Below are 26,449 nucleotides of genomic sequence, written 5' to 3' on the forward strand. Positions count from 1 at the left end.
GAGTGCTGGAGAAGTAGATGGAGGGGCTGGAAGTTGGGAGAAAGGGCTGACGATTAACTCAGCTCTTTTTGTTCTGCCTGGAGAGGTGAGACCATGGGCACTTTCATGATGACAAAGTCCCAGGAATCCCCCTCCCGCCCATGCCCAATGAGGGGAGTGATTTAATGTCTGCCAAAGGTGATGTGTGGAGGCCAGCATTCAAGTCACCTCCTTGACTTGGCTCCAGGGCTCCCAGCCCCTTCTCCCACCCTTCTGAAAAGAGGTACAATGTCAACAAATCCAGCAGTGCTGTATCTGACAGTAAGCCTACCTATAGACCTGGACACAGGAGAAACCACGGCTCTCCTCGGCTTGGATCAACCCAGGTATGAAAGTGCTGGCATGTGTCTAGCTCCGATATTTAGGAGGGAGACATAAAATCTGTCCCCAAGGAGCTTCCAACAGAATTGAGACATCAGTCATCTCTAAAGTACCGTCATATGTTGCTTAATGATGGGGCTACATTCGGAGAAGTGCATCTTTAAGAGATTTCATTGTTACGTGAACATCATAGAGCACACTTAACACAAACCTAGAGAGCAGAGCTTACTAAACATATAAGCTATTTGATATAGCCTATTTCTCCTAGGCTACAATCCTGTACAGCATGTGTACAGAATATGGTAAGCAAGTATAATACAACGGTATTTGTGATCTAAACACAGCTAAACATAGAAAAGGCACAGTAAAAATACCGTATTACAATCTTATGAATCATCATTGTATACATGGGCTGGCGTTGACTGAAATGTCGTTATGTGGTGTGCATGACTGTGCTGAATAATGCAGGCAGTTACAAATCAGTCTTGAATGATCTGCATTGAACCCTATAAGCTACTGGCAACCCCAGGGTATTACAGAGCAGGCTTCCTAGAAGGAGGGCTTCCTAGAAGTCAGTGAACAGGCAGTTCTCACTAGGGATGAGAGAGGAGGTAGGATTAATATTGGAACCACTTGGAGCTTGTAACAATTACAAATGTTTTGGTCTCTTCCCCTGAGATTCTGACAGTTCCTCCAAGGGGATGGGAGAATTTATTTTGAAAAGGTTCTCCAGGGGATTCTGATTCTCTCGCCTATTCCACACAGATCTCTCTGAGAACTGCTGCTCTACACTCGTGGTCTCTAAGCTTTTTTGATGAGGCATTCCATGGATAAAATGTTTAGGGTATGTGCCTTCAATATTTGGGTATTTATTTATTTAAAAATAGCACCCAGCAGGGCATGGTGGCTCACACCTGTAATTCCAACACTTGAGAGGCAGAGGCGGATGGATCGCTTGAGCCCAGGAGTTTGAGACCAGCCTGGGCAACATAGGGAGACACTGTCTCTACAAAATAAATAAATAAATAAATAAATAAATAAATAAATAAATAATTAGCTGGGTGTGGTGGTGTGCACCTATAGTCCAGCTACTTAGGAGGCTGAGGCAGGAGGATCACTTGAGCCCAGGTGGTCAAGAACCATGACTGTGTCACTGCATTCCAGCCTGGGCAACAGAGCAAGACCCTGTTTCAAAACAAAACAAATGAAACCAAAACAAAAAAAACCTCTCCTATACTTCTGTATTCATATATTAGTCATCATAAAGGAAGCACAAACATGTAGTTCAATAGGGGCAGGCTTAAAAATAAACAGAAATGGAATTTCTAATATTTTCTTATTGACTTTTAACAGATCACCTGGTTCCCCCCCTAAGGCATACACCCTCTTTGGGAATCACTGCTCTCAGTTCATATATGTATCCCTCATGCCTAGCTCAGTGTCTGGCAAGCAGTAGGTGTCCAGTAAATAATTCCGTGGGATGGATGAATAACAAATGAATGCATTAAGGCAAGATCTCCAAGAATATGAATATTTTGAAAATATGCAAGTAGGGAGATGGAATGAGCTGAGATTCTCCTTTATGGTTTGCCATTATGATGCATTGACTTTTCTTAACAGTACCATGAAGATCAGATCTTGGAGGAGGACATTAACTCTGAGTAATGATGGATCGTTTAGTTAATTAAATTGAATGTATTTATTTATCACTCATTTCCATTAGCATAGCAGCCCCATATTCCCACATTCTGACTGCTTAACCATCTCCCAGCCAGGCCAATCCACGCTGTAAGATTCCATCAGCCAGACAGGGACGGGCTCTGGGGGCAGGGATTCGGTGAGGAGTCTCCCAGGAGAAAGAAGCCCCAAATCTCAGCTCTTAGTTAATTAGGTGCTCTGTAAAACAGGTTGGACGAGCTGAGTGAAAGGGATTATTACAGGCTCCTAATAGCTGGGAACTGATTTATTAGTGTGGCACTACATTTGCATGTGAGTTGGAAAGCTGGTAACAGTGCAGAGCAGAGTTTTGCAGGCAGTGGGATGGAAGGTTCAGGGTTGCTGGGGTCCTCTCTCCAGGGGATTTTTTTTTTTCTTTTGACACAGAGTTTTGCTCTGTCGCCCAGGCTGAAGTGCAGTGGTGCGATCTTGGCTCACTGCGACCTCCACCTCCCAGGTTCAAGCCTTTCTCCTGCTTCAGCCTCCCAAGTAGCTGGGATTACAGGCATACCACCATGCCCAGCTAATCTTTGCATTTTCAGTAGGAACAGGGTTTCACCATGTTGGCCAGGCTGGTCTTGAACTGCTGACCTCAGGTGATCCACCCGCCTCTCTCTCCCAAAGTGCTGGGATTACAAGCGTGAACTATTGTGCCTGGCCATCTGGGGATTTTTAAAAGCATTTCTCTTCCTACCCACTCCAGGAGCCTTCCTTGGGGGAGGAATGAGGCACTGTCCTTCCAAGCAAGAGGCCACTCTCAAAGACGGCCTCCCGACTGTGTCAGTAGAATACGAGGGCAGGCCAGGCTCCCGCCTCATTTTGTAGATAACAGTACAGGCTGAGCATCCCAAATCTGAAATTTTGAAATCTAAAATGCTCCAAAATTCAAAGCTTTTTGAGAGCCGACGTGATGCTCAAAGGAAATGCTAATTGGAGCTGTATTAGTCCATTTTCACACGGCTGATGAAGACATACCCGGGACTGGTTAATTTTTATATATGTGTGTGTGTGTGTGTGTGTGTGTTCATCTATTTATCTAACTATATAGATATATATAAACACACATATATACACACGCGCACACACACACACACATATGTATATATACCCATATATGTATATATACACATACATAAATTACCATATATACATATATGGGTATATATACGTGTGTGTGTGTGTGTGCGCACGCGTGTGTGTGTGTGTGTGTGTATATATATATATATATATTTTGAGAGCGGGTCTTTTTCTGTTGCCCAGGCTGGAGTGCAGTGGCTCAGTCTCAGCTTGCTGCAACCTCTACCTCCTGGGTTCAAGTGATTATCCTTCCTCAGCCTCCTGAGTAGCTGAGATTACAAGCACCCGCCACCATGCCCAGCTAATTTTTGTATTTTAATAGAGATGGGTTTCACCATATTAGACAGGCTGGTCTCGAACTCCTGACCTCAAATGATCTGCCCACCTTGGCCTCCCAAAGTGCTGGGATTACAGGTGTGAGCTGCCGTGCCTGGGTAATTTATAAAGAAAAAGAGGTTTAATGGACTCACAGTTTCATGTGTCTGGGGAGGCCTCATAATCATGGTGGAAGGCAAAAGGCACATCTTACGTGGAGGCAGGGAGGGGAGAATCAGAACTAAGCAAAAGGGTTTTCCCCTTCTAAAACCATCCAGTCTCGTGAGACTTATTCACTACCACGAGAACAGTATGGGGGAAAACCACCCCCATGATTTAATTATCTCCCACCAGGTCCCTCCCACAACACATGGGAATGATGCCAGCTACAATTCAAGGTGAAATTTGGGTGGGGACACAGCCAAACCATTTCAGGAACATTTCAAATTTTTGGATTTGGGAGGCTGAATTAGTATAAATGCAACTATCCCGAAATCTGGGGGGGGGGGGGAAGACTTCTGTTCTTTAGCATTTCAGATAATGGATACTCAACCTGTAATGACACTTCTGTGATGTTTACTTATAGCACAGTTGCCAGTCTCTGTTCTTAAACTGCTTCACACATATGTTGACATATTGAATCTTTTACAGCAACACCGGGGGAAGGTGCTAAGAGTTTCTTTCTTTTACTGCTGGGGAAAGTGAGACACACAGTGACTAAGTAACTTGCCCAAGCTAGTTAGTGGCTAGTTAGTGGCAGTTCTAGGATTCAAACCCCAGCAAATCTGGCCCCAAAAGCATGCCTTTAACCAAGATATCACTGATGAGTGAGCAGAACTTCCCCAGAGTTAAATGACCGGGTTTGCCTTTGACTCAGTTCAGAGCCCGGTTTCTGCTGATCTTCTCATTTCCCTTCCCCTCAGAACTCTGGTATCCTAGGCACCCCCACTCCTAAGTCTCTAAATTAATTTGTCCTTAGCGCCCTAATTCACACTAAAGGGTAAATGACTATGAATCCCTTAAAGGGCTAGCCTCCCTGGGAAAACAGGTAAGCAGCATCCAGAATGTTCAAGGAAGGGATGAAGTTTCTTCAAAGGTGGAATCTGAAGCAGCTTCTGGGGTGTCTGCTGTGGGATGGGTGTTCAGAGGCTCAGGGTCAGAGTACACCCGCTGGCAGGCAGGCAAGTGCTTTTTCCTCTGGGGGTGCAGCCTCCCAGATGCTGGAGTGGAATGCAGCCCTGGCCTTGCCCCTCTCTCCTTGGTGGTCTCTGCTGGAACCCCGGGGGGAGCATCATGGAAAAGAGCAGCTGCCAGCCACCAGCGACGCCATCGTTAGAAAACTGGGCACAAAGTTTATAGCACATTTCACAGTTTTAAAAGTGTTTGTTTGATATAAATCTTCTCAAACGACTCGCCCTTGTGAGGCAGGTTGGTTTGTCCACATGCCAACGCCGCAGCCGTCTTGGACACGTGGATGTTTGAATGGCAGTCCCTGCAGCTGGGATTCAAGGGTAGGGGTGGGGGCGCCCTGGTGACAGCCACAGCCTCTTGGAAGGCTAGGGAGAGAACAGAGACCCCACTGAGTGGACACAATCAGTCTGGATCCTTATCAGGTGTCGTTACACCTGTGGCCTGCAGAGTAGGGGCTTTTGATGGGGTTCAGGGGAGCCCAGGGTGGAAGGCGGGATCACAGAGACTTCTGAGGCTCTGTCCACAAGGGATGCCGGCCTCGCCTGGGCTCTGTGACTCGTGTGTGGCCTTTATGAGCCGTGACCAATGGCTCAAGGCCTGGGCTGGCAGCCGTGAGCCTTCATCCTAGGCAGGAATTCTAATTAAACTGGGGCTCCTGGGTCTCACTTACAAAGAGCTCAGCCCCAGACCCTGCTTTCGGGGCCCCACCCAGCTGGACATACTCTTTCGTGCAACCTGCAGTGATATGCAGCTCAGGGAATCCCTGCTTCATGCTGCTGTGGGCTGTGGAGGGCCAGGGCCTGTGCTGATGCTTGGGATGGGCCCTGAGCTTTGACTCAAACAGATGTTTAGAGAAAACTCTCGCTGGGCTCTGGGATCATCCAGGGGCTTGGCTTGCAGATGCTGCCCCTGCTCTCTGTGCTGCTATTTTCTGTCTACGGTCATCTCTTTTCCTCACAGTGAATGTGGTTGGTTTAGGTGTTCAGGGATCCAGGGAAATTCGGGGTGGTGGAATCCTCTCATCCGAGCTTCACCAAGGTACCAATGGGAGGGGTTTCATTCAGCAGTGCCCAACCATGTGGACTGTGAGCTTTGAGCAGCCCGCTCCCCGACTCTTGAGAGCTGGATGAGGAACGGGGTGCTTTCCAGAGAGCTGACCTGAGGGATGGGTAGAATTTGCGTAGGCAGAGAGGAAGCCTGAGCGACAAGGACATATCTGCTTTACATATATTAAATAATATTGGAGGGCTGGGTGAGGTAGCTTAAGCCTATAAATCCCAGAGCTCTGGGAGGCTGAGGCAGGAGGATTGCTTGAGGCCAGGAGTTCAAGACCATCCTGGGCAACATAGGGAGACGCCCATCTCTACAAAGACAAACAAACAAATAAAAAAACAAAAAAACAAATCTGGACATGGTGATGCTGCCTTTAGTCCCAGCTACCGGGAAGCTGAGGTGGGAGGATCGCCTGAGCCCAGGAGGTGGAGGCTGCAGTGAGCTGCAATTGCACCACTGCACTCTAGCCTGGGTGATAGAGCAAGACTCCAACTCTAAAATAAATAAATAAATAATAAATAAATAAAGTAAATTAGGAGGTTTATCTGCACATCAGACATCCTTAATTCTCAAATGTGTCTGATTCTGCTAATTCCCAAAGCAAAGAACTGAAACAACTCTGCTCCCCTTCCACATTCAGCAATTAGGTTATCCTGTGGCTACTTATTTTTCTCTTTAAATCATGTCCATTTCAGTCTAATTTCAGCAGTATAAAATGAAGACGTGTGTGGATGTGGCTGACGGGGGCTGTGAGGGGGGCTTTGACTGAAGTTGTGTCGACAAATATGCGACTGTAGTCGCTCTGTCCCTGCCTTCTCTCCAGGGCCTCCTGTCCTTGCCACAGCCTCCCACCACCCCAACTCAGTCCAGGCCTGGGTCCTCATTGACAGGTTATCCCCCGAGTACTGTTCATTGGTGAACAAAGAGCTCAGTGAAAAGAAGGCAGAGGGCCTGGGGTGAGAGAAAATCTCCCAGGGAGACCTGATGCAGCCTTGGGGGAATAGAAGCTGCCTAGCTTCTTGGGGTCTGCACAAGCTGAGGCCTGGGCTCCTGGCAGACTCTCCTACTAGCCCAGAAGACACCTACACACCCAAACCACTGGGAACGTGGCTTGCTGACCTTGGCAAGAAGAAGGGCTGAGTCGGCCTTTTGCATAACATAAATACTCAGCACAGCTGCCTATGACCTGCCCACTTCTTGTCAAATCCAAGAAGGAAGGGACCTGCTGCCCAAACCCTTTTTTTCCCACTGGACATCAGACCCCAAGGAACTTGGAGTCTGCTCAAGTGAGTGATTTGGGCTCTTCACCCTCCCAGAACTGGTTGTTGATGGAAGAAACCCCTGCGTAGGAAGGATGGTAAGAAAACCCAAGGAGCTGCCTGTTCTATTGGGAAAATAAAAGGTCTGCTTTGAACAAGCATTCTTGGGAAGCTCCCTATCAACTCTTGTAGGGAAGCTCTGAGCCTTTTCACCTAAGCTGATCCAGGAGGGAGGAGGGAAGAAGAAAGCACAAAATAACTTGGCAAAAGAAGTTGTATTTCCCAGTGCTTTGCTCACCCATCTCAACACAGATGCTGGAGCCTTCAGCACCTTCCCAGCCCTATACTCGGGGTCAATCCTGACTCAATTCCTTGTTCATAATGTGCTGTCACCACCCCCAGCCCTTGTCACCATTTGCAAAGTTTCCCTTCCTTCGCTCTCTCTGTCTAGGTCCCACACACCCTTCGAGTTCTGATTCAAGTCCCACGACTTCCATGAAGATGCGTTCCGCTTACTCTGACTTCTGTCTTCTTGGAACTCCTGTCACCCTGGATTCAGTGCCACACACGTGGTTAGCACTTAATTTTTGTCTAACAGTTTTGTGAAAATTAGATCTGTCCTATCAGCACCTTGTCACTGTAGAGTGAGCACAGCCCAGATGGATACTGGGATGGGCTCAGTAAGTACAGATTGACAACGACTTCCCAGAAAGATGGCAAGTTCTTCCAGCAGCTGGGGATGGGTCACTGTACCCGTTTTCTGGAGCCTACCAGACCACGGGGCACATTGGAAGAAGGGTCTTTGGTCTTGAAATTTGGAGGTGAGGCCCCAGCAGGAAGGAGAACTGAGGTGACAGATGTATCCTTTTGGATGGGGCCTGGTTTTGGGGCCATTGCATAGTCCCACGCCAATCCCAAGGAGCCATTGGTAGCCCCTTTGTGAGGATTTGTTAGGGGGAGAGTGGACAAGATGTTGCCTTAGCATTTTAGGACCACAGTTTCCTTATCTGGATGAGTGGTTTCAGTAGGTGACCTCAATTTTGGGGAGACTGAATTGTGTCTTCCCAGAATTCATAAGTTGAAGCCCTGACCCTCAGTGGGGCTGTATTTGGAGATAGGGCTTTTAGGAGATAATTAAGATTAATTTAGATCATAAAAATGGGGTCCTATCCAATAGGATTGGTGGCCTTACAAGAAATCTCTCTCACTGGGTGCGGTGGCTTATGCCTGTAATCCCAGCACTTTGGGAGGCTGAGGTGGGCAGAGCACGAGATCAGGAGTTTGAGACCAGCCTGGCCAATATGGTGACACCCCGTCTCTACCAAAAATACAAAAAAAAAAAAAAAAATTAGCCGGACGTGGTGGCTTGCTCCTCTAGTCCCAGCTACTTGGAAGGCCGAGGCAGAAGAATCGCTTGAACCCAGGAGGCGGAGATTGCAGTGAGCTGAGATGGTGCCACTGCACTCCAGCCTGGGTGACAGAGCAAGACTCCGTCTGAAAAAAAGAAAAAAACCACAAAAACAGAAACGAAAGAAAGAAATCTCTCTCTCTGAGTATACTCATGGAGGAAAGGGTGCAAGAGTACACAGTAAGAAGGTGGCCGTCTGCAAGCCAGGAAAAGAACCCTTACCCAAAGCCAAACCCTGTTAGACCTGATCTTGTGCTTTGTAGCATCCAAAACTGTGAGAAAATAAAATTGTGTTGTTTAAACCACCCAATCTATGGTTTTTTGTTATGGCAGCCTAAGCTGACTAATACAAGAGTGTTCACTGTGTGCCAGGAACTCATACCTGTACTGAGGTTGTAGCCGTGAACAAACAGATAACAGGCCCTTTCCTCATGAAGCTTACACATTTTAACAGGGGAAGACAGATTAAAAACAAATGAAGTAAAATAATAGTATGTCAAATGGTGATAAGTGCTACAGAGAAAAATAAAGCTGAGAAGGAGACAAGGAGTGCTAGAGAGGTGTGTTGAGGCAAGGCCAGAGTTCCTGATGGGTTTGTCTAGAAGACCTCACCAAGAGACATTTATGCAAAGACCTAAAGGAGGTAAGCAGGTCATCCACAGGAATATCTGAGATTTTAAAAATTACACTAAAAATATCCATTGTACAAGTAAAAGGTATGGAAACTGAAGTCTAACATTGGTTCGTAATTTAGGGATTTAGTTGACTGCAAGTTCACCAAGAGTCCTGGGCATCCTGTGGCTACTCAGAAAGTGAATGATACATGAACAGAAGTATAGTAGACAGATTGGGTAGTGATATTTCAACTGTATCCAGACTTTTGTATAGACTCAGAGGATGTTGCATAGATGCCTCCTCTATCCAGACTGTTGCATATCTAGACAGTTCTGAGCACTGCATAAGACCACTCCAGACCACAACAGCGAGGCTGAGATTTGGAAACCACGTGCTTGGGAATAGTTGAGGGAACCGGCAATATCTAGTCTAGAGAACAAAAGATGGCCAAGCATGGTGGTTCATGCCTATAATTCCAGCAGTTTGGGAGGCCAAGGTGGGAGAATTGTTTGAGGCCAAGAGTTTAAGACCAGCCTGAGCAACATAGTGAGAGCCTTTCTCTACAATAATTAAAAAACTAGCTGGGCAGGGTGGCATGCCTATGGACCAGCTACTCAGGAGGCTGAGGTGGGAGGATTGCTTGAGCCCAGATGGTCAGGGTTGCAGTGAGCTGTGATCATGCCACCACACTCCAGCCTGGCAACAGAGCAAGACACTGTCTCCCCTCAACCCCCCCAAAAAAGAAAAGATTTGTACAGCTGTGCAAGGGGATCTTTTCCACTAGATGGAGGATTGCTAGAAGGGCTTATTGTGTGGAGACACTGAATGCAGAAAAAGAACTGATCGGCAATAATCCCAAACCCAGCAAGTCAGTGCCAACAATGGGACAGAAGTCAGGCAGGTATACTTGATGATTAGACTTTCCCCTAGGATTGGTGGAGGATGATTGCTCAGGGGTTGGGAGGAGGATGATACACGTGGTCACACGTCAAACATGCTGGGGAAGAGATGCCAGCACCGGGGAAAAGCAAGGACTGATGGGTTTTTGGTCCAGTCAGCTCTAAGGGGTCAATCAGAATGTGCATAGAGTACCACGGAATGATGGAAAGTTATTGAACTGGAAGATGGGACCCTTCTACACATCAATTAACCTCTCTGGGGTTCAATTGTCTCCTATGAAAAATGTGGAAAACAACACCTGCACAGTTCAAGGGCAAGGGCAAACCACGTAATTGTTTGAGAGTCTTTCCAGCTTAAAGATCCACTAATCTAAGTTACAGGGAGGAAGGCTGCAGTCCATCACAGAGAGCATTTCTAACCCTAAGTGCCACTGGACATGGAAGGGGTATCTCGCCAATGGATTTGTTTCTGTAGGAGCTGGAAGGCATCCAGTGAGACACACTAGAAGAGAGATGACCTCTGAGGTCATTTCCAGCACTAAGGGTCTTCTGTAAGATGACGACTCATGTGTCTATGCTCCCTGCTCTGTCTTCAGCCACCCATTAGCCGCTTATACTCAAATGTGACCCCATATTTTACCCTAGTATGAAAATCAGAACACGGCGTAGAGCAAAGTCAAACTGTAAGATTCTCCAGCTTCCCAACTTGATAGCTATTACCATTTGCCTCTTGAGTAGTGGAGTGGTTTTTGTCTCAGGACCTGGGTCTTCCGGTCATGGAAGCCAAAATAGGGTAAGATATATCTTGCAAAGACAGCTAGTGAGATGGGGGCTTGTAGAGGTAAGAATATATGATGGATACAGAGCAAACAGCTACTCAATTGGAGGACACTTTCTGAAAGTGACAAGGGCTTACTGCCCCTCCTGGGTTCTTGCAGAGCAGCCTAAGCTTCTCTTATTTCTTCATCAACTGCCCACCTGTCTTCTTCCAGACCTCTCTGTGTTCCATTCTAATAGGCATCCTTATGGATCGACAGAATCCTAACATTTCTGATCTGGAAGGTTTTTTTAAGAATATGTAGTTCAATGTTTCCCCAAATGTCAGTCTTTCACAGTTTTGCCATATACATATGCCAACTGTTCTATTATTTACTCAAGGTTTTATTTAAATTGAGACTTTTCAAAATGCTGCATGTTTTTATATTACCAACATAAATTGAAAACCAGCCTTACCATACATTTAAGATAGCCATGATTAATATAAACATTAAAATTTAAAAATGTTTGCCCATTTACCCATGTAAAAGCATCTTAAGTACCTTATCATAGTGCATCCATACCATACTTTGGAAACGGATCCACAGCAATGCTCCTTCTAAACAGATTTGAGAGCGATGACCCAGAAAGGTGAAGTGACTTGCTCAAGTTCCACGACGGTGAGGGTCCTAAACTCTTGACTCCCAATCAAAGTCTCTTGGTTTATTCTATTTTATAACTCTTTAGATGAAGCTGATGAGGATAAAAGATATCTACCATCTGAATTAGGGTTCCTAGGGCTGCAGTAACAATGCATCACAAATTGGGTGGCTTACCACAAAGAAATGTTTTGTCTCACAGTACTGAAGGCTCTAGTCCAAACTCGGGGTATTGACAGGACCATGTTCACTCTGAAGCCTCTAGGGGAGGATGCTCCCTTTCCTCCTCCATCTTCTGGTAGCCCTAGATGTCCCTTGGCTTGTGGCAGCATAACTCCAATCTCTGCTTCTGTCTTTACATGAGGTTTTCCCTGTGTATTTCTGTGTCATGGCCATTTTGTTACAAGGACACTATCTTCTTACAATGATACCAGTCATATTGGATCAAGGCCCCACCTTACTCCCGTATGACCTTACCTTAACATACCTAATTACACCTGCAATGACTCTATTTCCAAAAAAGTTAATGTAACATATCTTTTTAGGGGTATACAACTCAACCCATAACACCATCTGAAAGGGACCTGAATCTAATAGGGGACATTGAAAGACTCCAGATATATCATGAATAAAAGTAGAACGATGGGACTACATATGTCAATAATATATTAACTTGCACTGGCATTGTACACTGTGATATGCAAGCACTATCTTACTGGTTCCTCACCACAGCTCTGTGAAGCAAACAGGTATGGTAGATTGTTGCAGTAACAGTCCCCAGTGAATCATTCTCCCTGTGTCTATGCCTTTATGTAGCCCCTTTGACAATGATTCTGGGCCTGGCCATGTGGCTTGCTTTGGTCAGTGTGATATTAGTGAATGTGATGCAAGCATAGGCTTGAAAGTGCTTGTGTATTGGTGTTTTGACTTCTCTTGCTACCAGGAACTCTCCTGCTATCATGTGAAGCAGCTTAGACTAGCCTACAGAGGATGAGGCCTCATGGAGCAGACAAGCTGTCTCAGTTGAGGCCCTCAAAACCAATCAACCTCCAGCTGAACTGCCAGGTGACTGCAGCTGCATGAGTGACCCCAGGCAAGACGAGCAGAAGAGGCATCAACTGAGCCCAACCCAAATAGCTGACTTACGGAATCATGAACAAATAAAACGGTTGTTTTAAGCCACTAAGTTTTTAGATGGTTTGTTACCCAGCAATACATAATTGGTTTATCAGATATCACAGCTATTTTATAGATGAAGAAACTGACTGTCCAAGAATTTGATTGACTTGCACATCAGGACAAGGACTGGGATGGAAAAAGAAAGCCATGTCCTTCTTTGGTTTAAGAACCTAACAGACAAGTACAGTGTAATGGACATTCTGATACTGGAAAATTAGTAATACATCATGGGGTTTGAAAAATTTTGGAAGACAGAAATAAAGTATTCTAGGGGCTGAAGTCTGGCCAAATATAAAGAGACTGCAGAGATGTGGTCCATTTGGATTGGAAAATCAAATGTGAGGTGGCAGAAGTGAAGCCTGCAGAAACATGTTGGATACAGACTTGGCTCCCAAGGCTGAGAATTACAAAACTGAGGATCAGGGTGAAGACTCCAAGCTTGAAAGAGGCAATTTTAGGGCAAATTTTTTAATTTTAATTTTTATAGATTTAGGGGATACAAGTGAAGTTTTGTACATGAATACATTGTGTAGTGGTTAAGTCTGGGCTTTTCATGTAAGCATCATCCAAATAGTTTACATTGTACCCAATAGGTAATTTCTCATCCCATCCCATCACATCCCACCCCCTCCCATCTTCCACCTTTTGGAATCTCTATTGTCTATTATTAATTTTAGGATGAATTTTTTAAAAAGACATCTTTTCACAGTGGGCATGAAATTAATAGAACTCCTTAATTTCAAAAGCAGTTAGGTTAAAAATATAAATAGTTTTATTTATATATTACTATATCATATCATATTTACTGAGGGCCTACTATATGCTAGGCATTATGTTTGGAGATGGGGATTCAGAAATTAGTAGAACATGATCAGTTCCTTCACATTCCAGCAAGAGAGACAGACAACCTGACTAATCCATCTACATGTGGTTATTGAGTCCTATGTGCAGATCCTGCGCTATTTCCTGTGCTAGTTCTGCAGATGGAGGAGTGAGCAAAACAAACTTGCTTCTGCTCTCTTTGAGCTCACAGTTTGTTGGAGAAGGCAGATATTAGATAAATAACTAACTAATCATAATACATGATTGATTATTCATAGTGTTGTAAGATAGAAGTACAAGGAGCTTTAGAAATAGATATAAAAGGGAGTCATTTTCTAATCAGGGGAACCATAAAAGACTTCCTTGAAGATTTTAGTCTTAAGCTGACAAAAGAAGGCTGAAGATAGGTGAGGTTGGCACATACAGGGGAAAAATCTTCATAGAAGAATCATCATGCAGCAAAGGGATGAAAAGAACTGTTTGAGGAACTGAAAGACATCCAGTATGCCTGTGTTGGAAGGAACAACAGGGTAAAACCAGGCTGGAGAAGGTCCTACTCTGTCCTGTTGTGCACCCCAGGCGGGTGACCACTGAGACTGTGCCTCCTGGGCTCCCTTGCCCTCTGGCTTCCAGTTGGGTCTGGGTGATGGGAGTAATGAGTAGGAGATAAGAGAACAGAGGGAAGAGAAGCCATGGCATTTCCCCTCCTGCTTTCTCCCTGCCTGGGTGCTGAGTTTCTGGTGGTGCCTGTATTCTACAATAGCAGTTCCTGTTGGGTGGCCCCATTCCCATAGCTCCAACTTTGTTGGTTCTGGTAGCACCTTTTTCCCTCTGCCCATTCAGGCCTAGGAGTCACAATGGCTTCCCACGTGTGTTAGTCCTGGAATGCCTTAACTTCTCTTTTTATTTCTTTTAACCTTTGTATATAGTCTCTTTATCAAACCATCCTTGAAATCCTGGTTGAAGGTACTGTGATGGTTAATTTTATGTGTCATCTTGACTGGGCCCAGGAATGCCCAGAAAGCTGGTGAAACATTGTTTCTGGGTGTATTTGTGAGGGTGCTTTTGGAAGAGATTAGCCTTTGAATTGGTGGACTGAGTAAAGTACTTGGCCCTCCTCTGTGTGAGTGGGCATCATCTAGTCTGTTGAGGGCCTGAATAGAAGAAAAGGTGGAAGAAGGGTGAATACACTTTCTGCCTGATTGCTTGAGCTGGGATATCAATCTTTTCCTGCCCTCAGTGCTCATGTTCTTAGGACTTCAGGATCAGACTGGAACCTGCACCATTGGCTTTCTGGCTCTCAGGACTTTGAAATATACCACTGGCTTTCCTGGGTCTCCAACTTGCAGATGGCAGATTGTGGGAGTTCTCAGATTCCATAATCATGTGACCCAATACCTTCTAATACATTTATTTATAGATATATCTTACTGGTTCTGTTTCTCTGGAGAGTCAAATGTAAGTTGGCAGAAGTGAAGGCTGCAGAAACATGGTGGAAAGGTGGATACAGACTTGTCTCCCAAGGCTTTACAGGTGTAGTCTGTCTTCTGCTCAGGAGTGTAACTGAAGGGCTCACTAAGGATTTTGGACTTTAAGGGCAATGATAAAATGTTTATAAGATTTTAGCAGAAGAGTGATATGATATTTGCTTTTTAAAAAGATTATCCTGAATTTTCTGTGTCCAGTAATGATAGAATAAGGTCCTACCAAACAGACTCTTCTATAAAAATCTACTAAAAGTCTGGATAAGTAGCCAAAAGCAGCTATGTGAGAGTAAACAGAAGCAGACAGGCTCTTCTGGGGGAAGTACACCCTCCGAGGTAGGGAGTTTTACAAAGTGAGTTCCCGTTTTTGTGGCTTCTTTCCTGGGGCCAGGTGCAGTTGATGTGACCCTAGAGGAGACATGGATGCTGGTGGAAAAACTGGAGTCTTTCTGAATTGGGAAACTGGAAAACTGAAGCCAGGAAACTTGTAGTTGCTGAAGAGAGTGGAGGAATCATGGAAGGGAAAGAGCCAACCAGAAGATCCTGAGTGCTGACCACCCATACCTCTCAATGACTCCCTGAATGTGCAGATCAGACTGAAAGTGATTCAGCAAAAAATAAAAATAAAAATAAAAAATTTGAACAGACACAGGAACTGCCATCCAAGAAGCAGAATTTATAATTACCATAAAAGAAAAATGACAGAATCCACCTTTTCCACAACTTAGTATTTGTAATGACCAAGATACAATCTAAATTTACAAGACATACAAAGAACTATGAAAATGCAAAACTTACTCAAGAGAAAAGAACGTCAACAAAATGACCCTGAGATGCTCCAGATATTAGAACTAGCAGACAATGATTTTTAAATGATGATTATAACTATTTTTAATGAAGCAAAACGAATAATGAATGAAAAACTAGGAAATCTTAGCAGAGAAAGAGAAATGATTTTTAAAAGAGAACTCAATGGACATTTTAGAACTGAAGAATACAATGTCAGAAACAAAAATTTACTGCATGAACTTAGCATCTCCAGTGGAGATGACAGAGAAAGCATTAACAGTAAGTGACCTTGAAAATAAAGCAACAGAACTTGTCCAAATTGAAAAACAGAGAGAAAAAGATTCATTAAAGTCAAACTGCGGAAAGTCAAAAATAAAGGGCAATTTTTTTTTTTTTTTTTTTTTTTTTTTTTTTTTTTTTGAGACAGAGTCTTGCCCAGGCTGGAATGCAGTGGCGGGATTTCAGCTCACTGCAACCTCTGTTTCTGGGGTTCAAGGGATTCTCGTGCCTCAGCTTCCTGAGTAGCTGGAATTACAGGCACACACCACCATGCCTGGTTAATTTTTGTGTCTTTAGTAGAGACAGGGTTTTGCTATGTTGACCAGGCTGGTCTTGAACTCCTGGGCTCAAGTGATCCTCCCGCCTCTACTTCCCAAAGTGCTAGGATTACAGGTGTAAGCTACCGTGCCCGGCCATAAAGAACAAATCCTGACAGTAGCAAAAGAAGAATGACGCAGTATATACAAGAAAACAATTCAATTTAAAGTTGATTTTTCATCAGAAATTGTGGGGTTCAGAAGAGTAAAATACCTTTAAAATGCAGAAAGAAAAAACTATCAATCCAAAATTCTATAACCAGTGAAAAGAACCTTCAAGAATCAAGGTTAAATACAGACATTTTCAGGTGAAAGAGAATTTACTACCAGAAAACCTGCCCTACAAGAAATACTAAAGGAAATATACATATATTATACTTCATATATATAAAATATATACAGTATATTTCAACTGTAACGTGAAGGATAAGGCGAGACAGAGGAATATAGACCAGTGCAGTTGCAAGAGTTCCACAATGTATGTCAAATGGTACAATGTTCATTTTAAACATGCTGTAAAAACTTAAGGATGTATATTATAGTTTCCAGAGAAACTGCTAAAAAGAATGCAAAGAAGAATAGTTTAAAAGCCAATAGAGGCTGGGCACGGTGGTTCACGCCTGTAATTCCAGCACTTTGGGAGGCTGAGGTGGGCAGATCACAAGATCAGGAGTTCCAGACCAACCTGACCAACTTGGTGAAACCCCATCTCTACTAAAAATACAAAAATTAGCCGGGCATGGTGGCGCACGCCTGTAATCCCAGCTACTCAGGAGGCTGTGGCAGGAGAATCACTTGAACCCGGGAGACGGAGTTTGCAGTGAGCCGAGATTGCACCACTACACTCCAGTCTGGGCAACAAAGTGAGATTCTGTCTCAAAAAAAAAAAAAAAAAAAAAAAAGTCAATAGAAAACAACCTATGGAATACCATAAAATATTTGCACACCGTACATCTGATAAAGGGTTAATATCTACAATATATAAGGACCTCAAACCACTCAATAGCAAGAAAACAAATAACCTAAATAGAAAAAGACATGAACAGATATTTCTCAAAGAAAGACATACAAATGGCCAACAGGTATATGAAAAAATGCTCAGCATCACTTATCACCAAAGAAATGCAAATGAAAACCACAATGAGGTATTACCTCACACCTGCTAGACTGGCTACTGGAATGTAAGTTGGATCACTTAACGTTATCCAATTTAAAAACTTACCATAAAGTTATAGTGACCAAGACAATGTGGTATTGAAATAAATATAGATATTAGATCAATGGAATAGACTAGAGAGTCCAGAAATAGACCCTCACTTACACAGGGAATTAATTTTTAAAGAGTAGACTCTTTTCTTCCTTTTTTAAAAATAGACTGTATTTTTTAGAGCAGTTTTAGGTTCACAGCGAAACTGAGTAGACAGCATAGAGAGTTCCCAGATACCCGCTGCCCCTACATATGAATAGCCTCCTCTACTATCAACATCTGGCATTGGAGTGGCACTTGTGTCACAACGAGGGAACCTATGTCCACATGTTGTTATCATTCAAAGCCCATAGTTTAGGGATCGCTCTTGGTATTGTACATTCTCTGGGTTTGGAAAAATGTATGGTGACATGTTTCTACCATTATAGCGCCATACAAAATGGTTCCACTGTCCTGAAAATTGTCAACTGACTTTTGACAAAGGTGCCAAAGCAATTCAATTAAGATAAAGAGTCTTTCCAACATATGGTGCCGGGACCACAGAAGATTTGCATGAAGAAAAACCAACCAACCAACCAACAAAAAACCCCAAACACAAAAAAACCTAAATCTTGTTTCTTACCTTAAGCCATTCATGGTTTAAAATGAATACACTCCAAATGTATCAATAAATACATGTATCGTAGACCTAAATGTGAGAACTAAAACTAAAAGAAAGTATAAAAGAGGAATCTTTATTACATTATGTTAAGCAAATATTTCATAAAGGTATAAAAGGTACAAATCCAGCTGATAAAATTAGCTTCATCAAAATTAAAGAATTTTGCCATTCAAAAGGCGGTTAAGAAAACAAAAAGCAAGCCACTGACTGAGAGAAAATATTTGCAGAGCATACATATAACAGAGAGCTTGTACTTAGAACAAACAGAGAGCTCTTAGAATGCAATAAGACTGGGCCGGGCGCGGTGGCTCAAGCCTGTAATCCCAGCACTTTGGGAGGCCGAGGCGGGCGGATCACGAGGTCAGGAGATCGAGACCATCCTGGCTAACATGGTGAAACCCCGTCTTTACTAAAAATACAAAAAACTAGCCGGGCGTGGTGGCGGGCGCCTGTAGTCCCAGCTACTCGGAGGCTGAGGCAGGAGAATGGCCTGAACCTGGGAGGCGGAGCTTGCAGTGAGCCGAGATCGCGCCACTGCACTCCAGCCTGGGTGACACAGCGCGAGACTCTGTCTCAAAAAAAAAAAAAAAAAAAAGAATGCAATAAGACTGGTTGCTTAACCAGTGAAAAAGAAGCAAAGGATTTGAATAGAAAATTTTCAAATGAAGATATATGAATGGCCAATAAACATGAAAAGATGCCAACATTACTAGTAAAGAGGTAAATGCATATTAAACCCTCAGTGACATACACAGCCACTAGAATGAGCCAAGGTAGAAAAAAAAAAGACTAAAGCAAGTGTTGATGAGGATGTGAAGTGACTGAAACTCTCCCACAGAGAACACAAAATGGTACACTTTGGAAAACCGTTTCACAGCACTTTTTTCTTTCTTTCTTTCTTTTTTTTTTTTTTTGTTATTTGAGACAGAGTCTTGCTCCGTTGCCCAGGCTGGAGTGCAGTGGTGTGATCTTGGCTCACTGCAACCTCCACCTCCCAGGTTCAAGTGATTCTCCCGCCTCAGCCTTCCGAGTAGCTGGGATTACAGGCACGTGCCACCGTGCCTGGCTCATTTTTATATTTTCAGTAGAGATGGGGTTTTGTCATGTTGGCCAGGCTGGTCTCGAACTCCTGGCCTCAGGTGATCCACCCACCTTGGCCTCCCAAAGTGCTGGGATTACAGGCGTGAGCCGCTGCGCCCGGCCACACTATCTTATAAAGCGAAATATATACTTACCCTATGACCCAGCTATCCCACTCACAGATATTTACCCAAGAGAAATGAAAATACGTGTCCACAGAAAGGTTTGTACGTGAATGTTCACAGCAGCTTCATTCAAAATAGGTCAAAAGTGGAAAGAACACAAACTTCACTGCTGAGTGGATAATCAGATTGGGGTATACCCATACACTACTCAGCAATAAAAATGAATGAAATTATTAATACATGCACCATAAATGAATCTCAAAAATATCATACTAAGTGGAAGAAGTAAAACACAAAAAGCACGTTGTCTGATTCCATTTATATGAAATCTTAGAAAAGGCAAAACAGAGCAATCGTAGTTGCCTGGGCAGGGGTCGGGAGAAGATATGGACAGCAATGGTTGCATTAACAAAGTTTTTATGGTGATGAAAACATCTATACCTTGATTGTGCTCATGCTTACAAGACTGTGTAAAGTTACTAACATTTCATCAAACTGCCCAATTAAAATGGGTGAATTTTGTGTATAAAATTATACCTGGCGGCAGTGTACTGAACAGAACGGGAAGTGCGCATGAACGGACGGAGGGAGGCCAGTTGGAAGGTCTCTCCTCCCCGCCACCCCCCATTACAGCATTCCCTTCCCAATAGCTTTGCAGCTGAGGAGTCTGCCCTAACAGAATTGGGGAAACCTGGTTCTTTTCCAACTGACTATCATACAAAGGACCAAATCACCACTGCCGCTCTCATCTCCATCTCTGTCTCCCTGGCTGGTTCCCAGGGATGTTATTAGGATAACTGAGATCTTGTCTACAAAGCAACCCCAGTTCCATGGAGACAAATATCCACTAAGCCCGAGGAGGTTAAGCGGCTTATCCATTGCAACTTTATTTCTTTAGCCCCTCTGTGTTCCTGTCTGCAAAAGGAAGGGCTGAACTACATGGCCTCGAAGGGTCCTTTGAGCCCTAACAGCTTGTGATTTTAAGTCGAATGCAGGTTTGAGTTATTATTTATAGTCTTCATGTGTATGCTCCTCTGCAGGAATGCCCTCTCTCTTCCTCAGCACCCGGTTGCATTTTACTCAGTTTCCAAGGGCCAGCTGAAGTTCCCTTCACACTCCTTGAAGCCCCTTCTTACTATTCTTAAGTTCTGCTGATCTGGACTCCTCTTGCAGTGACAGCCTGTACTCAATCATCCAGCACTTCCATATGATAGAATGCAAACTGCTTTGGGATGTTATTATGTATATAATAATGGTTTTTTCTCCTCAACCAGTTTGCAAGAGCCTTGAAGGGCTTCTATTTCTTTTTCTTTTCTTTTCTTTCTTTTTTTTTTTTTTAGACGGAGTCTTGCTGTGTATGCCCTGGCTGGAGCGCAACGGTGCAATCTTGGCTCACCGCAATCTCTGCCTCCTGGGTTCAAGCAGTTCTCCTGTCTCAGCCTCCCGAGTAGCTGGCATTACAGACATGCACCACCACGCTAGGCTATTTTGTATTTTTAGTAGAGACGGAGTTTCTCCATGTTGATCAGCCTGGTGTCGAACTCCTGATCTCAGGTGATCCACCTGCCTCGGCCTTCCAAAGTGCTGGGATTACAGGTGTGAGCCACCATGCCTGGCCCAAAGGCCTTTATTTCTTATGTTCTTGCCTTCCCCAACCTCCCTGCCCTAGCAAACACACACACACACACACACACACACACACACACACAGACTCACACACACACGACTGAGTTTTGAGCATTAAGTACATTGTCAATCCAGTCTTGTTAGATTCTTGTTGCTCTTTTTCTGCGTCTACAACGTGCTTCTCTTTAATTCTGTTTAACTTTCACCTTCTCATCTGGCTGTCCTTGTGCAGGAATCAAGGAGTTCGGCAGCAGGTTCTCAGAAAACAGTAGGAAGCAGAAATCTTACCCACAGCCCTGATACCTCCCACCGTCCTCACTGTCCCTGATTTCACTAGAAGTTGGCAGTGTGTGCACTCAGAAATCTTCCCACCAAACAGATGTGTGGCCGGGCAGTGAGGAGGAGGAGATCCACACATGAGGACTTTCTCCATATTCTCTCAGAGACCTTCACTGACTCTAAAGCATGATTCGTTTTAGACATAGATGAATTTCTATTTGGCCTTAAGCACACGAGTCCCATACACGTGTGGATCAAGGCTTATTTCCAGGGTTTTATAGAAATAAAATGAATTTGCCATATGTTGAAATGTGTGGTCCTGGAAGTCAGCTAGACCTAGGGTGGAGCCCCGGATCTGCCATCTACACACTGTGTGACATTGGTCCAATTGCAGAACTTCTCTGTTTCCCAGTTTCTATATCTTTGGGATAAGGTTTATGAGAGACATGAAGGAACTGACACAGGCACCGTGCTCCGCACAGGGGCAGACAATTAATTGCTCAACAAATGGTACTTGTTATTAGGTTTTCCTGTCATGCATAAAATGTAGGGTGCAAGGCAAAACAGTTCTCCTTTTCCAGCGGGGCGACCCCAGCAGGGCGTGCACTGGAGGGGTAGCTGGTTCCATCCTGCTCTATCCACGGGGCATGTTCCCTAATTCCCATCCTGAGGGATTCTCGAGGGCCCTGCCAGGAAGCGGGAAAGGCTGCAACTGGAGACTGTAGGATTCTGGGCGTGTCTGTGCAGGATTCAAAGACTCAGTGTTTTCCTTTTGAAGAGGAGTCTTTGAAACTCATTAGCTCTGTGACAGAGGCCACCAACCAAATCAAATAGGGGTCTGACTTAGCCTCTGCGAGGTCCCCCAGTGACCTCTGCATGGGGATTTTGGAGAAGAGAAGCTTGTTTGCACTCCACTTTCAGACTAAAGCTCACTGTGAGGAGAGGCTGGGTGCAGAGCAGGATTGCATGAGCATCTAATAAGCAACAGCTCTTGGTGCTGATGAGAAAGCTTCCAACACAGCACAAGGACTCGCCTTCACTGCCCCGTCACAGTGTCATGCACATCTGGACACTTGGAAGAAAATATCATTTGATGATGATGTTGCTGATAATATGCACCTCCTCCCCAGCCCCTGACCCACCGAAGAACTCTCTGTTGAGATGCACATTAAATTCCAAGACAAATGTGCCCCTGCGGTACTCACCACACACTCGTCAGTGGCGCGGTTTTGATCCATGCCCTTGAGTGAAAGGGTGGGGCTTCTTATTTTTTCCAGCATGGGTAGAAACTATGGGTTGGGACCATAGAGAATCCCACAATCACGGGGCGCCTGGAAGATCCAGCCCAGGATTCTGTGTCCAGGCAGGAATGTGTCTAGGTTAATCTAATTGTAATGAGTACACTGAGTTCTGTCTCCAGACCCCTGGGAGGTGAAGGAGGGAGGAAGATTTGACAAGTCCCCTTGTTCACCACTGGTGGTATTTCATAGCCCTTTCTCTATCCTGGAAGTGAGGACAAGAAGCTTCCATTCACGGGATGGAAGCTGTCTTCAGAGAGAATTGCGTGTGTAGTTGCATATATAACTCTACACTGAGAAAATGCAAAGAACACTTTGCCCCCTGTAAACACCTTTCCCCAGGCGGGTGCTGCCTGATGTAATGTTAAAGTCTTTAATCCCACAATTAGGGAAGATTAAAAGGCAAATATCTCTAGGTAGACCTAACACAGGGTTTTAAATTCACACATACATAAAAATGACTGAGGTTGGGAGACTTTTCTTCTGGGGTGGAGAGGGTTAGGTTTTACAAACCCGGAGGGAGTGGGGCTATGAAGGAGCAGAAATGGTGTCAGAGGCGATTGAACCAGAGCATCTGCATCTTGAATAGGGGCTGGGTACAATGAGGCTGAGACCTACTGTGTTGCATTCCCAGACGGTTAAGGCATTGTAAACCACAGGGTGAGATAGGCAGTCAGTACAAGATACAGGTCATAAAGACCTTGCTGATAAAACAGGTTGCAGTAAGGAAGCTGGCTAAAACCCACCAAAATCAAGATGGTGACGAGAGTGACCTCTGGTCGTCCTCACTGCTACACTCCTACCAGCGCCATGACAGTTTACAAATGTCATGGCAACGTCAGGAAGTTATCCTATATAGTCTAGAAAGGGGAGGTACTTACTGGCCAGGCGTGGTGGCACATGCCTGTAATTCCAGCATTTTGGGAGGCAGAAGTGGGCAGGTCATTTGAGGTCAGGAGTTCGAGACCAGCCTGGCCAACATGGTGAAACCCTGTCTCTACTAAAAATACAAAAATTAGCTGGGCATGATGGTGCATGCCAGTCATCCCAGCTACTCGGGAGGCTGAGGCAGGAGAATCGCTTGAGCCCAGGAGACGAAGGTTGCAGTGAGCTGAGATCACGCCACTGCACTCCAGCCTGGGTGACAGAGTGAGACTCTGTCTCAAAAAAATAAAAAAAAAGGAAAGGCATGAATAATCCACCCCTTGTTTAGCATATCATCAAGAAATAACCATAAAAATGGGCAACCAGCAGCCCTTGGGGCTGCTCTGTCTATGGAGTAGCCATTCTTTTATTCCTTTACTTTCTTAATAAACTTGCTTTTGCTTTGCACTGTGGACTTACCCTAAATTTTTTCTTGTGTGAGATCCAAGAATCCTCTCTTGGGGTCTGGATTGGGACCCCTTTCCTGTAATAATGGTGTTCATGGAAGAGTGCTGCCTGAGGCCTTTACTTGGGATCATGAGTTAAAGGCCTGTGTGGACCAGAATGGCCTTTCTTTATTAGAAATTGGCAGGGTTGGATGTGGACCCATTGGTGAGTATGGACTATGCCAAATGGTAGGTGTTTGCTACTGATTTCAGATATACTCCTGACCTCAACAGGCTGACATTCTGATGACCTTTTGTCTTCTCTGTGTATTTAAGATGCCAAGATGCCTAGATGTCCCCAAGCACGTGAGAATGCCAACATTCTACCTCATTTAACCAGAGGAGACTCATGGGGCAGGAGGAGAAGGAAGGCAGTGGACAGAGAGAGACACCTTGGAGAGAAGGGGGTGGGAAGACAAATGGATTCAGGCACTTTTGAGTGTCAGAAAAGTGGGACTGGGGTGGAATTTGAGATGGGCAGGGAATTGGGGGTGAAGAATGAAGGAAGGAGGGAAAAGGAAGCAAGAGAGTGTTTTTATTTATTTACATTTTAAATAAACAAGTACATGGAGAAAAAGAGAAGGAGAGAAGGGAAAGAGATGAGGGCAATGTCACACAGAGAATCTTCAGACACTTTAAAATGGACCTTTACTTCCCTGCAGCAAGGAATCAAGAGAGTTTTTTGCGAACATGTTTTCTCATGCAGCTGTGCAGGGTAGATCTCACAAGAACCAGATCCTGGTTCTTCTGAGAATATTTTTTGAGGCTTTTTCTTGCCTTCCTGAGGCTGCCTGGCTAGCCAGCTAATAGTAAAGGCTCTCACTTCTCCTCCCCTCCCCACCACCCCATCCCCAGCTGCCTCTCCCTTTCCTCCGCCCCGCTGACCTCCCTCTCCTCCTCTCCTGGGCAAGCCCAGGCTCCTGCAGGAAAGGGCAGGAGGACTGTGCCAAGCAGCCCACAGCTCTCGCAGAAAGTGCTGGAGAAACTTTAATGAATTCAAGACCTGCTGGGCTGTCCCAGAGAAAGAGCTGGGCTTCAGCCTTGCAGGAAGAAGCAGAAAACTGCCCCCTTGTCGGGAAGATTTACACCCTGGAGGCCCAGCAGGCCCTATTGCATCAGGCAAGCAATTAGTTGGAAAACTACATTTTGTTGAAACAAAGAACACACAAAAAAACATCGAATTCCTTGCTGCTACCTCCCCCACTGCCGCTGTACTTCCCCAAGTCGCAAAGAACTGGAATTTGGCTGCTTTGAAATCAAATGAGAGAGCTGCAACGCTGTACCCAGAGGAGAAGCTGCCCTGTCTAGGGAGAGGAATGTGGAGGCAGTGAACCGCCTCCAGCCCAGGAATTACCTCTTGTTTGAACCCTTTGCCCTTCTAGTGCAAGCATGTTGGAATTCCCTCGTGCTGGGGTGGGGCGGTGTGGGCTTCGAACTCCAGAGGCAGTTTCCAGCCCTGCAGCCCTGCTACAAGATCAGCCGCAACCAGGCTCTGCCTAGCTCCGAAATCCCAACTGGTTAGGAGCAGCCACAAAATGTGGGTCCTCAAAGGCGGCCACAAGTCTCTAGAGAGTTCTCTGTGGGACTTGATTACTGTTTTCAAATACTTAAAAGGCTGCCATTTGGAGAGGGATAGATTTATTCAGTGTGGAGCCAGAGGATAAAATTAAGACCAAAGGTGGAAGCTGTAAGAAAGCAGATTCAGGGCTCAAGAAAAAGAACAGTTTTGCTGCTAATGTTATCGGGCAGTGTAACGTATGGCCTTGGTACTCGTGTAATGTATGGCCTTGGTACACAGTGAGTACCAAGGCCATACATTACACTGCCCCAGCACTGGAGGTGTTGAAACAGAGAGAATTTGGAGAAAGTCTTTTCAATGTTTGCTGTCTCCCCTATGTGCTTCTGGGGGATAGGTACTCAGCTTTTCATGTCTGTATGCCGTGCCTGGCACAAACATAGCAAGGACTGGATGGCTGTTGAATGAATTAATGATTCAGTGGGTTACATTAAATGGCATTTGAGATCTTTTCCAACAGTGATGTGCTGGGGGTTCTGAGTGTTTTCTCACTCTTCAGAGGCCAGAAATGAGACACAGTTTTGCTGGGAGAGAGCTGGGTCCACATATCGAGCTCCCGGGAGGCCAGCATGGGGACAGGAGCAAAGCTGTGGGGCTCCTTTCCTGTGGCTCAAAAGACCAGGCTGGTTTCCAGTGGGATCCAACCCGCACACATGGGTTTGGGGCAGAGATCTCTTTCCCTCTCATCTTTGAGTAGAACTACTCACAGCTCTCTGAGAGAACCCCAGGGCTCTGTGAGCCTTCTCAAATGGGGAGTGACAGGGTTGGGGTGGGAGCAGATGGAGTGGGACTTTGGCTCCATACTCCCTAGTTTGAACAAAGCCACTTTGCTTTCATCTGTCTTGTGTATTCGGATTCCTTACCATATTTTTTGAAGAAATTATTACACACTAAAAAGCTGAATATCACAGGCCTGCAGGATTCATTCATTTATTTATTTTTTTGAGACAGAGTCTCACTCTGTCATCTAGTCTGGAGTGCAGTGGTGCCATCTCAGCTCACTGCAACCTCTGCCTTCTGGGTTCAAGTGATTCTCCTGCCTCAACCTC

The sequence above is a fragment of the Papio anubis genome, chromosome 8 (assembly GCF_008728515.1).
Source record: "Papio anubis isolate 15944 chromosome 8, Panubis1.0, whole genome shotgun sequence".
Taxonomy (NCBI): domain Eukaryota; kingdom Metazoa; phylum Chordata; class Mammalia; order Primates; family Cercopithecidae; genus Papio; species Papio anubis.